Source organism: Halichoerus grypus, chromosome 9, assembly GCF_964656455.1.
Source record: "Halichoerus grypus chromosome 9, mHalGry1.hap1.1, whole genome shotgun sequence".
Lineage (NCBI taxonomy): Eukaryota > Metazoa > Chordata > Mammalia > Carnivora > Phocidae > Halichoerus > Halichoerus grypus.
In genome coordinates this window covers 20,758,712-20,777,886 of record NC_135720.1, presented here as the reverse complement: position 1 = coordinate 20,777,886, position 19,175 = coordinate 20,758,712, and positions in this window count along the sequence as shown.

Below are 19,175 nucleotides of genomic sequence, written 5' to 3'. Positions count from 1 at the left end.
GATAAGGATGGTTACTATAATGATCAGTTCAATCATGATTATTAAAAGTGATTGTTGTGGCAAAAGCTAAGGCTTAATTTGATGTTAAGGTATCAGTCCAAAAAGGATTATAATGAAGGTTGGATAGGACTGAAGCTGAGTGGCTAAAGGAGAGTTAAAGATGTGGGTCCATGTGTGTGAACTCAAATGGACAGTTAATAGAAATTTAAGATAAAGTGAAACACAATGGGAAAATGACAGTCATATCATGATGTCTCTGGAGTTGAAGCAGAAATGAAACAGGACTAATAAAGTGGGACCTGGTATGGTCTGATAAGCATACTCTGTTGAGACCACTTATGCTAGGGAGAGTCTGAAGCAAAAGAGATTAGAAATAAGAGACACCATGATAACACATGAAAATCATTTACAACTGTGCCTTCTATATAGGAAGAACTTAGTAAATGTCAATATTATCAATATTGCACAAAATTATATCTCAGTAATTGCTAAATTTTCAGACTTTAAATTTTTCCTGAACATATACCTATGTGCTTAGGTAGCTATTTCTTTTCCTGTTGGCTACTGCGTGAATCCATGTAATACTGGAATAGACAGATGTGTGACTTTCTTCTATGCCTGAAAACATGACTTTCAGAGCAGTTGTGGATGCCCAGAGAAGCCTTGATTAATGAAAGGCTTTCTTTTTTTCTGTGTTAACGCTGTGAAAGGCTTATACGTACTAATTTCTATTTTTCAGCAGGTAGAGAAAACCTGACTGAAATATTAAAGTAATCTTGCCATTTTTCAGTAATTTTCACTTTGCTATGTTGACCATCAAGTGCTTTCTTGTCCCTGCTAGCTCACCGGCAGCAGTGGCTCGCTAATTGCCTAGTCTAGTAGAGGTTTTACTTTTTAACACTTTCATGCTCACCTATGAATACATTACATATATAGAAAAACTGGCATGAACTTGGATTCGCATTAAAAAAAAAACAAGAAAAAGAAATTTCCTCCGGGCATCACATCAAAACAGAGTCAAGCTGCCATTTGCTTCTCCCTGATCATGGCTGGCCACTCTGAATGAATTATGGTACCTATTAACTACCTGTGTTTCTTTCTCTCTTGCTTTTCCTATATAGAAATGAAAGAAATTTATTTGGAAATTAAAATGCTGTATCTGTTCATAATTTTTTTCCTTTGTCTTTTTCTTTCCCATTTCCCATATAAACAGTATTATTTTAAGAAAATTCTGAAGAGACTTATAAAATATTTTTAAAAACATGAGAGTAACACATTTGTGATTGGAGGTTCAAATCTTAGCTACCCAAGTAATCTTTATCTTGACATCCACTTTAAGATTGAGCACAGAGTGACCTATAGTTTCCTTTTAATTCCTCCACTGAAATAGTAGTTAAGAGTTTTAAGCCCAGACAAAATGAAAAGAATGAAAAAGAAGCTAACAGTTGATTAAAATTTCAATACATATATGGTGTCTTAGTCACAGTGCTTCAGAGAAACAGAACCAATAGGATATATATGTACATATTAAAATATTTATTTTAAGGAATTGGCTCATGTAATTGTGGGGTCTGACAAGTTTGAAATCTGTAGGAAAAACCAGAAGGCTGGAAATTAGGCAGGAGCTGATGCTGTTGTTTTGAGGCAGAATTTCTTCTTTGGGAAACCTCAGTTTTTCTTTTAAGGCTTTCAACTGGTTGGGTGAAGTCCACCCACATTCTAAAGGGTAATCTCATTTATTTAAAGTCAACTGATTGTAGATGTCAGCCACACCCACGAAATACCTTCTCAGTGTGCTGACATCAGTGTTTGATTAAATAACCGGGCCTCATAGCCTAGCCAAGTTGACCAATAAGACTAACCACATATGGGGACTGATGAAATAGGGAAAAGAGATTTGTAAACAGAAATGACTGCAGACCAGAGGAGCTGATCATTCTCCCTCTACCTAAGACACACACACACACACACACTTGCTCTTATTCCTAAGCACAAAACGCTTAGAAGACAGATCCTAAATGATCTCCAATGATCCCCACCTTCGAGTGTTCACATCTTTGTAGGATCCCTTCCCCCGAGTGTGGCAGGACCTATATCTTGTTTCTAACTTCTTGACTATGACAAAGTTTGCAGGATGTCCCTACTTTGGTTGTGTTACATCATATAAGTTTCTGTTTCCTAAGGCTCATGCTACAGCTTCTTCTTGTGGGTTTGATGAAGTAAGCAACCATGTTGAGGAAACCCATGTAGAAAGAAATTAATTAGAGGTGATCTCTTGATGAAGGTGACCTCTAAATGAATTCTTCCAACAACCTAAGTGTTCTTAGAAGCAAATTCTTCCCCAGTTGAACCACTAGATAAGAATTGTCTTTATTCATAGATGGCATGATCTTTTATAAGGAAAATATAAAATCTCCAAAAAAAGCTACTAGAAATAAAGAGTAAGTTAAGCAAGGTTGCAGGATATAAGATCAATTTACAGAAATCAACTGTAATTCTAAATGAATAAGAACAATTGAAAATTGAAATTTAAAAAACAACACCATTCAACATTGCACAACAAATATAAAATGCTTAGGGATCAAATTAACAGAGGTTGTACAAGATCTGTGCATGGAAAACTATAGAACTTCACTGAGAGAAATTAAGGAAGCTCTAAACAGATTAAGAGATATACCATTATTATGAATCAGAAGATGCATTTTTTTCAGATGTCCATTGTCCTTAAATTAATCTGTATTTTCAAAGTAACTTTAATCAAGATCAGTACAGATTTTCTGTAGAATTGATAAGTGCATCCTAAGATTAATGTGAAAATCAATGCAAGATATCTAGAATAGTCAAAGTAACTTTGAAAAAGAAAAGAGTTAAAGGACTTATTTTTTACTCCAAATCTTATAAATTTATAATAATGAAGACAGTGTGATATTGCATAATGATAGATCAACAGATCGAGGAACTGGATAGAATCCAGAAATAGAGTCATACATATGTGGTCAATTGAAAATTCAATAGGTTTTTCAGCAACTGGTGTGGGACAATTGGATACGTATATTGAAAAAAAAAGAATCCTAAGCTATATAAAAAAATGAACACATAATGAACTATAGCTGTGAATGTAAAACCTCTAGAAGAAAGCTTACAGGAAGTATTTGTGACATTGAGTTGGGCAATATATTTTTAGACATGACACCGATAATATTATCCATAAAAGAAAATATTAATAATTTAAACTTTATCAAGATCAGGACTTTTTGCTCTTATAAACTCAGTGTTAAGAGGATAAAAGGACTAGCCACAGAATGGAACAAACTATTTGCAAAACACATATCTGATAAGCGACTTGTATGTAGACTATATAGAGAACCTTAAGAATGTGGTAGTAAGAAAAAACAAACCAAACAAAGTCCAATAAAAGTGGGCAAAAGATTTGAAACAGCACTTCACCAAAAAAACACAAACAAAAAAGGTATATGTATAGAGAGCAAGTCCATGAGAAGACACTCAACACCATTAATCAAGGACAATGCAAATTGAAACCACAATGAGATACCATTACAAAGCTATCAAATGACTAAAATTAAAGACTATACCAAGTGTCCCTACAGATATGGAGCAGCTGAAACTCTTATACACTGTTGGGAATATAAACTGATACAACCATTTTGAAAAACAGCTTGGCAGGCTTTTTTAGCATATTAAATATACACTTACCATATCACCCAGCCATTTCAATCCTAATATTTATCCAAGAGAAATGAAAGCATATATAGCCACACAAAAAATTGTACAACAATTTTAGCAGCTTTATTTGTAATAGCCACATATAAGTTTCTTAGGGCTGCCAAAACAAATTATTACAAACTTGGTGGTTTAAACAATAGAAATGCATTGTCTCATGGTTCCAGAAGCCAAACATCTGAAATCAAGGTGTCAGCAGGGCCATACTCCCTCATAAGGCTCTAGGGGAGGATCCTTTCTTGCCTCTTCCGGGTTCTGGTGGCTCCTGGAATTCCTTGGCTTGGGTCTGCTTAACTTGGTTCTCTGCTTCTGTCTTCACATGACTTCTTCCCTGTACTTCTCTATGTCTCAAATCTCTCTTCTCCCTTCTTATAAGGATACCAGTCAGTGGATTTAGGATTCACCCTCAATCAAGGATTACATCCCCAAATCCTTAGCTTAATTACATCTGCAAAGGCCTTATTTCCAAATAAGGTCACATTCACATGTACTGGGGATGAGGACCTGGGCATATCTCTTTGGGTAACACAATTTACTCCACTACAGCCCTAAACTAGAAACAACCCAAATTTCCAGTAATATGGAATGCATAAACAAATTGCAAGACGTTTTTACAATGGGATACCACTTCATAATAAAAAGGAATGAACTATTGGTACATACCATAATATGGATGAATTTCAAAAATAATTATGTGAGTGAAAGAAATCAGACAGAAGAGGAGGCATACTGTATAATTCAACTTTTTAAAAATTTAGAAACTTGAAACTAATTTATAGTAACAGAAAGCTGATTATTTGTTGCCTATGGAGAGGGACAGGATGGAGTGGAAAGGAGGAGGCAGGGGGTTACAAAGTGACATGAGGAAACCTTTGTGGAGGAAAAGCATATGTTCATTATCTTGATTGTCGTGAAGATTTTGCAGCATATGTTTGTGCCAAAACGTATCAGATTAGGTGGGTGGTTAATATTTGATCTGCCCCTGAATGCTTTGGTCGCTTAAGTTCCCCTTTCCCCACTCCATGTGATTCTGATAAGCCTGATAATCAAAGGAATGCCCAACTCCTCTACCAGGTAAGGCTAAACAGAGACCTTTGTGGAGACCGATTTGGATGCTGGAACAAAGAGACCCCGGGTATGGACCATGAGTGCCTGGAGCAGTTGCAACTTGGAAGGTCACTTCTGCTACATGGGGAGAGAGTCTTGGTTTAAATTAAGTCTGCAGGAGAAAGCAGGGAAAGGGAACATAAACTCTGATGAAATTGTTTGAACCCCTAGATCCAACCATTCCTGAAACCAGTAATAATCTTGGACTTCCCGAATAAATGAGCCAAATGATACTCTTTCAGACTTAAGATAGTCTGAGTTTCTATTACCACAACTGAAAAGATGAATGACTCACAAAATGCTGAATCCAAATTTGTGTCACTCCAGAGCCTAAGCTCAAAGCAATGGTGCTACCCCACCTTGGTGAGTATCTTAGTGTGCAAGAATCAATCCAGTGGAAATGTTGCCTTGGAAGGTAATAAACAATGAAATGAAGTACAATCTAGATATACAGGGAATGACAGTAGTATTTTCTCTATAATATAGGAAGATAGAGATATCAAATAATTTAGAAATAATTCAGAAATCTGCTAGAAGAATGAGGTTGTATTGTCTTTTGAAGAAACAGAGAGCATAGGGCAGAATTGTTCAGAGTGGGTCCTGTCAGGCTAACATAATTTCTTTCTCAGAATAAAATGCCTGTCAGATAGATGAATGGCGAGTTTTGCTGTAACAGAACATTGGGCTCCAGACAGCCCAGCCTCAGTGTTTGACCTTGGGAGAACTGCATCTTCCCTTGGGCCCTCAATTTCCTCATCTGTAAAATGAAGTCATCTTTTTTTTTTTTTTTTTTAAAGATTTTATTTATTTATTTGACAGAGACACAGCGAGAAAGGGAACACAAGCAGGAGGAGTGGGAGAGGGAGAAGCAGGCTTCCCGCGGAGCAGGGAACCCGATGCGGGGCTCGATCCCAGGACTCTGGGATCATGACCTGAGCTGAAGGCAGATGCTTAATGACTGAGCCACCCAGGCGCCCCGAAAATGAAGTCATCTTAACATTTAAATAGTTTAGTTCCATAATTTCATTTTGTTTTTTAAATAGGAAGGGGGATATTTGGCTGATGGGTTGGAGGGGTGGGTTCTAGAAAGCCTTCTTTGGAGGGACCTTGCCAAGGCCCCTGAGGGCTAAATCTTCCTCTGGAGCAGGGTCCCTCAGGCTCAGCACTATTGGCATTTTGGGCTGGATAATTCTGTGTCATGGGGCTGTGCTGAGCACTGTAGGATGTTTAGTAGCATCTCTGGTCCCTACCAATTGGATGCTACTAGTAATCCACGCCCCTGAGTTGTGACAACCAAAAATGTCTCCAGACATAGACAAAGGTCCCCTGGGGTCCAAGTCACCCCCAGTTGAGAAACTTTTGAGGTTTGAGAACTCTTTTGAGTGGATTGCTCAATCTGGGGCTGCTTTCAGGAAGGTAATGAGGCAGGTGGTACCAGTACTTGGGAAACAGGATCTGAATGGATCTTGAGGACTTAGAGGGACTGGACAGAGGCAAAGAGGCTGGTGCTCAGCCAGGTCCAATAGAAACAGGTGCACTTCTGTAAAATGGCAAAACAGGCTGGGGAAGTGAGAGTACAGGTAAGAGGGTTTGGATTTCAGGGGAGAAAAGACACAATAGCATAAAACCAATGGCAAAAGGGACAGTTGTGATTTGGGGTGTGGAAGAAGTAATTTTTAATAAAAGTCTGGAAAAAAAGCACTCTCCTTCAAACCAAACTAGCTGCACTTGGTCATGAGGCTGTGCTGCACAGGCCTCTGCCTAGAGAACTGGGGGAGGTGATTAAAGAATCATCATGGAGTACTTGTGAGCAAGGGACGGTCAGCCTGCGGAAGGGTGGCTGCCATTGCCTCATACAGACAGGCTGCAAAGTCCAGCCCAGAGAAGCCAGGGTCCGCCTGCTGTGTAGGTTTCTGGTATACCCCCTCTCCACTCCACCGCCTCAGGGGGAAAGGCATTCTTTTCCTTCCATTTCTTCTTCTTATTTGTACTTTGTAAACTCTCTTTGATCTACTAAAACTTTGTTCTTCTGATCATTTTGCTCACCTTAAAGAGCTGAATTACTGCTGTCATTGAGTCTATGTAGAGACTTAAATTAGACCCTCTGTGTTTAATTTGCTCCACCTCTTTGTTTGGAGTCCTGCCTTTTGCTTATTGAATGTCATGGGCAATTTAGTTAAAGGCTACTAGGCAGGTTGAGTAGGAACTATATCTTTGATTGAATTCATGTGAAGATTACAAAAGAAGCAAAGGAAACAGTTGTTGAATCTCTTCCCTCTCTGCCTCTTCCTCTCTCGCTCTCTTTTTGAAAAGACATTATGAATCTTTATCTCAACAAAGAGAATCAATAAAGGGTGGGAAAGATAAATAAGGACCAAATATAAAATATGTCAGGACTGTGGGAAATTAAGACGCATAGAGTAGTTTTGTCTCTGAGGGGCAAAGGCTGTGGTAAATCAACAAAGAAACAGCACAGGATCAGGAGTTACAGGTGTGGCTATTGGTGTCGGGAGGTAGAAGGTGGCTGCAAATTTATTCACCCAAAATGGAAACTTCGGGGAAACTATAACTTTTATTCTCCTGTCTTACTGATCATTTTGAGAGCCCCCACCCACCAGATAGCAGGAAACATAGGATGTGTGTATGTGTGAGGGGAAAGAATTGATTAGTCCAATCCAATAATCTTACTAGGATAAATATAGCATGTTTTTCTGATTAGATAAATCATTCAGGCTCATTGTAGAAAATCCAAACAGTACATAAAACTAAGAAGAAAGTAAAAATCACTTGAAATTTGGTCACCCCTGAACATGTTGGTGACCATCCTTTCGCTGATTCCATAATTAAAGCAGTCCTTCTGGGTTAAATTCTTGGTCTTTCATATCTCCTCCCCTTCCTTCTCTTTCCCAGCATGGCCTCTGGGTGTGTGAAGAGGCTTCCTATGACTTCCTGCCAGCAGAGGGAAGGGGTCTTTATATTTGATGTCTCTGGTCTCCATAGCACTGTTTGTTGCTCGCAGTCTCTCCTGCCATTCATAGTCTGAAGTTGGAAGCTGCTGTAAGCTGTGGTTGCATCTTCCTTGGCTTGGTTAGGGCTCTTGGTTTAACGGCTTTTCCCTCAGCTCCTGCTGAGACTATAGGCCCTCTGAGCCTCTGTCGTATCTTCTGTTTGGCTCCCTTGTTCCTACCAAGACCGGTCTATGGCAGGCCAAGTCATGGTCAACTGAGCTATTTTCCCAGTCCACTTAAGTTCTGGGGATCGAATGCAGTATAGTGACTACAGTTAATAATACTATATTGTATACTTCAAATTTGTTGAGAGTAGATCTTAAGTGTTCTCACCCCCCAAAAAAAGAGGTGACAGATGTATTCATTTCCTGAAGGATATGCATATCAAATCATTATATGTGATATACTTCAAATATATGCAATTTTATTTGTCAATTATATCCCAGTAAGGGTGGGGGTGAGGAGGATTTCTGCTACCTGTCCATAAAGTGAAGGCAGCCTCCAGATGATCTGTCCAGAATCCAAAGGTGAACCAATGCAAAATCACGTGGGCCCACATCATTCCCCTCAGTTTATCTGTACCACCTTCCACTCTCTTGGCCAAAGCCTGGCCTGGTTCAGTTTCACCACTGTCCCTATGCTGTCCTTCAGGATAGAAATGATGAGATTCTCCCCCATCTCAGGCCTAACCCCCTCTCCATGCTCCTCCTTGCCCAGCAGCTATTCTGGTGGGTGAGATGAGAAGAGAGATGAGCCAGCTTACCGATAAGGGGAATATGATGCCTGTTACAAGGCACAACCAGAGACAGGATGTTCTTGAATTTGAGGATTGGCCCACTGGAGAGAGAATAAAAGGAAAGGGATTATGCTTCTCAGATGATCCAGCTTTTACAGTATTGTTGAAGATTGTAAGATTTCTCCCTTTCCGGAATTTTAAAAATTGGATGTCTCAGATCTATTAAACCTGTCCCCCTTCCTCCCAGACAAGGACCTAATTTGTCTCAAAGACCCCATGGTCATTAGATACATTGCTGTTTCTCAAATTATACATGCCTGAATACTTTGCACCTAACCCAGAGCTTGGCACATGGTTGGCTCTTTACAAACATCTGCTGAAGGGAAGAATGAAAAGAAGAAGTGATAGATAAATGCTGTTCTACAGAGCTAGACTACGGTCTATTTTGTTTGAAGACTGAGGAACAGAGACGATGTCCCTCCAAGGTCGCGGGTGAGTCTGCGTGTGTGTACACATTCCCATGGCTAGACAGCAAGATATTAAAATCTGTCAATGTTTTCATGCTGTCCACCTAGCCGGCTGCTCTGCTCGGCACTGACATCTATAAACAGGTCATTTGTATTCTTCTGTCACCTGCATTCCTCTGAAGGAACATCCCTCAGGTTCACAGAAATTAGTTATCCTTCAGGCTGGACAGATGATGGATAGGTGGCTTTTTCACGAGCCGCACTTGGTTTGGAAAATGCCAGATGCCGTCAGTGTTCCGCCTATGCTGTTGGTGCACATGATTAGAGAGCCCGGGGCACACTCAGAGCAGGAGCATAGGAAGCAGACGTTTCTCCCCTAAGGGAGCTGTCTCAAGTGACCCAGGACTGCCCTCACACTGGAACCATCTGGGATGTCCTTTCCTCTCCCCACCGTCCTCCCAGAGAACCTTGAGAGAGTTGCAAACTTGGAGCAAGGAGGCTGCCAGCCTCTTATCTCCACGGTTCCCGGCGGGGTCTTTCTCTGCCTAATTGTTCCATTTACTCTTCCTGTCCGCTTTTAAAAGCCTGGCATTCAAAGCAGGAATAATTCTGTTCTGGGTTGTGTTGCAAGGGAGCAACAAGAAATCTACCTGTGTTTGAACGCCAAAATCTCCTTTATTCCTCTGTTTCAATAAAAGCAGGACATTTGTTGGTATGTGTTCTTCTAATACCTCCTCTTTTTTCTTGATTTATCAGACAGAACTCTCTGTGTCCACCATTCCATCAATTAAGATGGAAAAGACACTCACACTCCTAATGCCATCCAGCACCTGTCTTTGAACCACTGGGCAAACGTGGTCATAGCATCGGGGCACTCTGGGATGTAGGAAATTGGCTCAGGGTACATGCTTACCTCCTGACCCCTAGGCCATCATGAGCGTTTCATGAAAAAAATCTCTGGATTTCATGCTCCGTTCTTATCTCTTGTGTCTTAGACAACTCCCCAGAAGGCAAACTTCAGCGTACTACTTCCAGCCCTCTAAAGAATATGGCATTTTATGTGTCTTGTAGTATATTATAGATAGGAACATTAGCAAACATTCTTTTTATTGTTTGTTGATACAGAATCCACAATACCAAGGAGAAAGGGGCTCTTCTGGATACCTTACATTTCTTACAAATGCTTAAACATGGAGCTCATGCTCTTAAACATGGGCTGAACGCTGGGTTAGCTTGCTTGGGTGCTCATAACGATTTGCCACACCCTGGGGGGTTTTAAAAAACAGAAATCTATTTCTCACAGTCTGGAGGCTGCGAAATCGAAGACAAGCTGTCAGCAGTTTTGGTTCTTCTGAGGCCCTTGTGCTTGGCTTGCAGACAACTGCCTTCTCCTTGTGTCCTCTCATGGCCTTTCCTTCACACATGGGAATCCTTCGTGTCTCTGTGTGCCCAAATTTCCTCTTCTTATAAGGACACCAGTCAGATTGGATTAGGACCCACCCTAATGGCCTCATTTTCATTTAATTATGTCTTTAAAGGACTCATATTCAAAAACATTCATATTTTGAGGTACTAGGGGGTATCAACATACAGATTTGTGTGTGTGTGTGTGTGACACAATTCAGCCCATAAAAAACACCTAAGGTTTTTTTCCAAATATTCTTTTGTGACAGGCACTGTGATAGGCACTTATGCTCTTGTCTGAGCCTCACCATGATCCTGAGTGGTAGTATTAGTCGTCTACCAGGTCAGATCCTGTAAGCCAGCGCAATGCATCCAGAGATTAGCCACACGGTTGTCTATGGAAATTTCCTGGCAATCAACCTCCATTGTAAGCTATACCTCGTACTTCATCCCTCCAGAACTGCAGCCCAATCTTTCACCCATGATTTCAGGCTCAACACATCCAACCCTCCTACAAGCTTTGTGGCCTGGAGCCTGCAGTTTCCAGCTCCCTCTCTACTGAGCCCAGTCCAGTAAGAGTTGCTTTGCAGAGGAGAAGATGAAATGAAAGAGATCCAGTGACTTCCCCAAGGTCAAGCATGTGACAGAGCCATGATTCTGACCTCTGGGTCAAGTCCAGTCCTGCCTTCTTTACCCTTGTCGCCCTCAACCAATGATTTGAATCAGTTGGAACCAGTAACACCTCCGCTTAGAACCCTCAAGACTCTCATCGTGTCTTTAAAACATATATTCTAAATAAGTAGCCTCATCAGCCCTATGTCTATTGAATCAACTAATTTCTCAATTGGAGGTAAAACAATTTCTTCTTTCTCTGGTGACAAAGGTTCCTCACCCTCTTTAAGAAGAAGAACAGGGGAGGAATCTATTTTCATCCTGATACAGTTATAATTCTATTTGCCAGTGGGGTGCTCTAAGCAACTTGGGGCTCAGTCACTGAAGTTTCCAAGACTAGGTGAAGATCAAAGCCTGTTGTCATCAGTATCTCTTATTTCCACAGGTGACTCAGAGATTTTTTTTCTTGATTGTTATAGCCCTCATTTTTTACTTATAATGCTCAAGAAAGATACTCTGAATATGTCTGAGTGGAAGTATGATTTAGGGCCTTGTGCATGCTTGTTCACAGCCCAAACTGATTCTCTGAGGTTTTTTTTTTTTTTTCCATGATGAATTAGAAATTTCTCTTGGATCTGACTTTGATCTCTGTTCTTGGGGATTTATTGAAAGTTTCTAATTGATGAGGTAGTTGGGAATCAGGTGATGTAAGGCTTTATGACAAGGAAAGCCTCCCTCCCTCTTGCTCCTGCTTGTCTGCCAGGAAAAAAATGTGCCCTGGGTTCCCTAAAATGACAAAGACATCATGGAAAAAATATTCTGCCCCTACAGTTTTATTAAGTACTCACTCATTCTTATAAGCTTGCACATATTTTGTTAAATTTATCCCCAACTATTTCATGTTATTGGTGCTTTTCTGAAATGAACTTTGGTATTTTTAAAAATTTCATTTCCCAATTGTTTTTTGATAGTACTTAGAAATACAATATTTATCCTGTATGTGAGGGCCTTGCTAAATTCACTTATTAGTTTTTTGTTCTTGTGGTTTCTTTATGGCTTTTAACTCACATGATTATGTATCTGTAAAAATAATTTTATTTCTTTCTTTCAAGTCCATATGCTTTTTATTTCTTTTTCTTACCTTATTGCACTGACTAGGCTCTTCAGAACTATGTTGAATTAGAAATGATGAAAGTAGAAGCCTCACTTCATTCTTGACTTTAGGTGAAAAGAGTTCAGGCTTTTTCTAGGTATAAAGCCAACTGCATGGGGCGCCTGGGTGGCTTAGTCGTTAACCGTTGGCCTTCAGCTCAGGTCATGATCCCAGGGTCCTGGGATCGAGCCCTGCATCAGGCTCCCTGCTCCGCGGGAAGCCTGCTTCTCCCTGTCCCACTCCCCCTGCTTGTGTTCCCTCTCTTGCTGTGTCTCTCTTTGTCAAATAAATAAATAAAATCTTTAAAAAAAATAAAGCCAACTGCACAGTTTCATGTGTGCACATGCGCGTGCACACACACACAGTATCAGGTTGTACAGGTTTCCTATTACTAGTTCACTGAGAGTTTTTATAATATGAATTATCTTAGTTTTTATGTGATGAAATTTTTTTTTCTTTTTCCAGTTGGGGAAAATCAAATTTGCCTGTTTCTACTAAGACAAATTCACATAACATAAAATTAACCATATTAGCGTGTCCAATTCAGTAGCATTTAGCATATTCACAATGTTATCCAACCATCACTTCTACTGAGTCTCAAAATATTTTCACTATGCCCAAAGGAGACCCTGTACTCATTAAGCAGTGTTTCCTCATTTCCTCTTACCCCAGCCCCTGGCAACACTAAAAATATGGACTTACCTATTCTGGATATTTCATATACATACAATATGTGATCTTTAAGGTCTGACTTTCACTTTCTATAATGTTTTTGAGGCTGATCCATGTTGTGGAATATCACAGTACTATACTTTTTTTTTTTTTTAAGATTTTATTTATTTATTTGACAGAGAGAGACACAGCGAGAGAGGGAACACAAGCAGGGGGAGGGGGAGAGGGAGAAGCAGGCTCCCCGCAGAGCAGGGAGCCTGATGCGGGGCTCGATCCCAGGACCCCGGGATCATGACCCAAGCCGAAGGCAGTCGCTTAACCGACTGAGCCACCCAGGCGCCCCCTATACTCTTTTTTATAGCTGAATGATATTCCATTATATGGTCACCCTGTAATCTGTTTATTCATGCATCCATTGATGGGCATTCAGGTTGTTTCCATCTCTTGGCTGTAATAAACAATCTGCTATGAACATTCATGTATATTTGTTTGAGTCCCTGTTTTCAATTCTTTTGAGTATATACCAAGGAGTGAGTTATTGGGTCATACGCTACTACTATGTTTAACTTTTTGATGAACCACCAAACTGTTTTCCACAGTGGCTGCACCATTTTACATTTCCACTAAGAATGTTATGAGGGTTCCAATTTTTCCATATCCTTGCCAACACTTGTTATTTTTCTTCTTAAAAAATTATTATTATAGCTGTCATAGTGGGTGTGAAGTGGTATCTCATTTTTTTTTTAAGATTTTATGTATTTATTTGAGAGAGAGAGAGCAAATATGAGTGGGGGTGGGGGGTAGAGGGAGAGGGAGAAGCAGACTCCCTGCTGAGCAGGGATCCCATCTCGGGGCTCGATCCCAGGACTGGGTGATCACGACCTGAGCTGAAGGCAGGTGCTTAACCAACTGAACCACCCAGGTGCCCCTCATTGTGTTTTTTATTTGCATTTCCCTAATGGCTAAAAAAGGCCGTTGGCATTTTGGTAGGGTTTGCATTGAATCTGTAGATCACTTTGGGGAGTATTGCCATCTTAATATTTAAGTATTTCAATCCAGGAAGACAAGATGTCTTTCCATTTATTTGCATATTCCTTAATTTCTTTCAACAATGTTTTATAGTTTTGCAGAAGTCCAGTACAATCTTGAAAAGAAGTGGTGAGAGGGAGCATCTTTGTCTTATTTCTGATCTCAGGAAGCAAGCTTTCAGTCTTTCACCATTTGGTGTTAGCTATCAGTTTTCACAGATGTTCTTTATCATTTGAGGAAATTCCCTTCTATTATCAGTTTGTTTAGTGTTTTAATCAGATGCTTTTTGTCAAATTTTTTTTTTGTGCATCAACCTCAGTTGATGTGTTTTCCCCTTTCATTCTATTAATATAGTGTATTATGTTGATTAATTTTTGTATGTTGAATTACTCTTGCATTCCTAGGGTAAATCCCGCATGATTCACCTTCACTATTGAAGGGTATTTTTGCTGGATATAAAATTCTAGATTGGCAGTGTTTTCTTTCAGAAATTGAAAAATATACCTTTATTTTCAAGCTTGTTTTTTTTTTTTTCCTGACATAAAATCTTCATTCATTCTTTCTTCTCTGGCTGCTTTACAAAGTCTCTTTATCATTGGCTTTAGTGGTGTTATTTGGATGTGCCTTGATATGGTTTGTCTTTGTTTCTTCTTTTAGTTTGTTAATTTTCTTGGATTGGCATATTGATAATTTCCATTACATTTGGGAATTTTTTGTCCATTATTTAATCAAATGTTTTTCTGTGTCCATTCCTTCCCTCTGAAGCTTCAGTTACAGTTTATCAGACTAGAATATTGTTTCAGAGTTCATTAAAGAGCAGGTCTTTTTAAATTATTTTAAGTCTTTTTTGTCTCTGTGCTTCAGTTTGCAGAGTATCTATTGCTGTTTTCAAGTCATTAAGGTTTTTTTTTTTTTTTCTAAAGCACTGATTCTTCTCAAAGAAGCAAGACTACTATGTTATTCTTTGTTTTCCTTTTCCTGAGCTTTCAGTAGAGGAAGTGTTTCCAAGCAGAAATCCAGAGCAATTGTAATGCTTACCTTGTTTGATTCCCTTTTTCAGGGATCACAGTTCTATGCTGTTTGTTGTCTAGTGACTGAAGGTAACTATTTCATATACTTTTTCCAGTTTTTAAGTTGTTGGGGAGAAGACTTTTGACATTAGTTTCTCCATTATATCCAGAGGCAGAATTTGCTTATTACTTTTCTTCATCTAGTGCCCAAATGATAGTTTGACTTCACCTCTTTAACTGATTACCTTAATATACATGTCTCCAAATGGTTACTTGACTCTAAAATTGATTGATAAATCAGAAGATCTGTCACCATGACTCCAGATATTTAAAGCAGAAAGTAGATGTTGTTTTGACTAAACAACTGCATTGTACAAATCCAAAAATCCAATAACCTGTGTGAGGGTCTAAGTCTTGAAAAGGTAGGATAGGATGAACATCTCTTACTCTTAGATTAGACAACACATTTGCCTTCTGTCCCAACTGTCTGCAAAGGAGCAGGTGTTGGCCCCAAGTATTCTAAGAAATATCACCATCACCAACAGGAAACCATCAATGGTCATCATAATATTGCTCCTACTCATATTTCATATTTTGTGGAGCACCATGTGTAACTTGATTTAGCACCTCAAGTGCAGAATAAAAGAACTACAATTTCAAAGAGATTGGAAAGACAGTTTCAGGAAAAGTTTATTAGCATATCCACCATATATCATATGCCTAGGATGTGCTAGGTCCCTTGTACATAATACTGCCAGTCCTCATAAACATGCTAAAAGGAAGAGAGTCTAATTATCATTTCACTGAGTCAGGAACTAATATACAGTGAGACAAAGTAGTTTCCAAGTCCCAGGCTATGTGACAGACAGAGCTAGAATTTAAATTTTTATCTGATATACTCAGAAGCCTTGTTCTTTCTACTACATCATATTGACACCAGCAAATTTTGGAAAAGAAGCAAAACCATAGGCTCTTATTTATCTCTTATTTTGCATTTTCTGGAGGGATGATCATCATGCTTCTCTCAGCAACAATTCCCTACTGGACAGATACTTGGTTCTATTGCTAAAGCACTGATGGGATTCTCACATACAGGGATTCTCACACTTAGCACAGTTTCCTTTATACCTCCAGAGACTTCATCCTGTTCAGATCCCAAATACTCCTCTAAGGCCTCTATTCTCTTTAGCAATGATGATATGAAAAAACACAAAGATTCATTATAGTAAAACTAGAGATTCCAGCTCCGGCATGCATAGTCTCTGTATTAGTCACATGGTTAGATTCAAATTTTAATACTGAGGTCAATAATTACACTCACTAAAATTATATTTAACATCCAAAATGTAACTTTTGTTAATATAAAAATTAAATAAGCCTCTGTATAAGCCTACATCCATGTAGCTATTCTAAGGGCTAATAAGGTCTTGTTATTTCCCTTTACCTATTACTTGAAATACGATGTGGAAACAGTAAGGTATAGTTTGAAAATATTTTCAATAGTCTTGGATTGAAAGAAAGCATTCCAGGTACAGAAAACAAATTGTGTCTGTCTGAAAATCACTTGCAGTATGAGATTTGGAGCCCCTATTCAAAAAAATACACTTTCCTCCTATTTTTCCAATTGACAGTAATATTAGCTTCTGGCTTTTGTCAATGGTTCATTTCCAGTTATCTTACAAGTATGCCTGAAAGCAAAGAGATACTATTTTCCTTCCTATAAAAAAGGCACAGTGAGTTATTTCTAGCAGCATCTGAAGAGTACAGTTGCTTCACTTTCATAACTTATCAGAGATTTTCTGGGACTAACAGTTTTATTTTGGCCAGAAACAGTGAACTAAATTTTAAAATTACAAACACTAATACTTCTTTTTTTTTTTTAAAGATTTATGTATTTATTTATTTGAGAGAGAGGGAGATAGAGCGAATGCCTGGGGGAGGGGCAGAGGGAGAGAGAGGGAGAGAGAATCCTCAAGCAGATTCCCTGCTGAGTATGGAACCCGACTTGGGGTTAGATCCCAGGACCCTGAGATCATGACCTGAGCCGAAATCAAGAGTCGGCTGCTTAACTGACTGAGCTACCCTAAACACTAATACTTCTAATAAATTTAAAGATGAACTATGAACACACAAGTAATAATGTTTCCTTTGCAATTCCTTTTATAATTCCTTATATAATTTGTAATGTATATTTAAGAAAATGAAAGTTCAAAACTATTTCATTCCCTAAAATGTTCAAAGATACATTGTCAGCCTCACTGTAGGAGATTCTCATGAAAGTTTATTGAGGATATATATATATATATACACACACGCACATATATGTGTGTATATATACACATATATATTTTATAATATATATATTTATATAATATATATATTTTTTAAATATTAAAAAAAATTGGAATGGTAAAAACAATACAAGTACCCATGTTCCTGCCATGTTGAATTAATAATGGTTAGCATATGCTTATATTTATTTCCTTAAAAAAAAAAAGCAAAGAACATTGCAGATATAGTTAAGGTCTTTTTAATGGCTCTTCGCCATTGTCACCCCACCCCTTATATACCACACAACCATCTGCTACTGTTATATATATCCAAATGTAATATATATCTGTGCACATTTGTTTTATTTTGTATAAATGGCATAATATGGTATATATTGATATTTATTCTGATTTTTTTACTTAACATGGTATTTTGAGATTTGTTCATGTCGATATGTTACTCATCCGTTTCATTCTATTTAATGTCTCTATAGTTCTCCATTGTATAGAGTTCCAATGCCATTTATTTATCCATTCCCATATTGGTGCTTATCATTATAAAAATTATTAATACTATTAGTTCATGCAGTTAATCCTTATGTAGATTTATCCCCATTTGCCTGAGATTTTGCTCATAATTCCTTTACTAGTATGTAATAAAATAGAAAATGAACACAATCTGTGACCAGCAATCCTACTTTTGGTACATAATCTGGAGAAATTCTTTGTACACAAGGAGAGCTACAGGGTATGTTGCTTAGAATAGATTGTATCAGGCTTGCTCCTGGGTCCACTTTCTTTTTTTCCTTGGAGCATTAAAGTAAATTCATTTAGAGCATGCTTATCTAGATGGCTTTTTGTTCACCTTCACTGTTTGCCGGTCTGTATAAGATCTTAAACACACAGTTATTTTCTCTCAATGATCTGAAGATATTATTCGATTCTTTTCTGCTTTCAGTTATAGACATGGATATATCTATATTTAGTCTAATTCATTCAATTCATTCTATGTTAACAAACAATATTGTCTTTTTTGAAAAAAAGTTTTTGATATTCCATATATTCATTCTGCTATTTGTAGATTTCTTTTTATTTATCTTGCCTTGGATTAACAAACCCAAAGCTTCCTTGTTCTGATGATTCATATCTTTTACCAATTCTGGAAAATTCTCAGCTCTTCCCAATCTCTCTGATCTCCCTTTCTGAAACAGTGTTTATTTATTTTTTTAAAAAGATTTTATTTATTTATTTGACAGAGAGAGACACAGCAAGAGAGGGAACACAAGCAGGGGGAGTGGGAGAGGGAGAAGCAGGCTTCCCGCAGAGCAGGGAGCCCGATGCAGGGCTCGATCCCAGGACCCTGGGATCATGACCTGAGCCAAAGGCAGACGCTTAACGACTGAGTCACCCAGGTGCCCCGAAACAGTGTTTAAATGGAAGAGATGTATTTTGCATCTTCTCGTCCTATCTTTTCTGTCTCATTACTTCTGCACATTTTCTAGCTGTTCAGTTCTTTTGATAGATTTGAGTTAATTTTTTGAGCTCGTTCTTCCATCTTATTAATGATCTCTCTGGCAGTGCCTAATTACTATTTAGCTTATCAACTGAGATTTTAAATTATAAGCCCACTTAAATTCCTCTATAAGTATTTAATCATTTTAATTTTTGAAACTATATTTGACAATTCTATTATCTAAATTTTTAGGGCATTAAGTTTGTTTTTGATTGTGTCTGCTGGCTTCTGCCTGTAAAGAATTCCTTCCTTATGTGTGAGCTCATGTTTTGTGGGGCATGATTTGTGGGGCCAATGTATATCTTGAAGAAGGTAATTTCCTCCAGAGAATTTGACCTTCCCTATATAGGGACGATCACCATCTTGGGACAATTTTCATGTTGATTTCTCACCCTATTTCTCTAGGGGTTCTTAAATAACACAGATAGTGTAAATTCAAGTTTGAAATTTGTG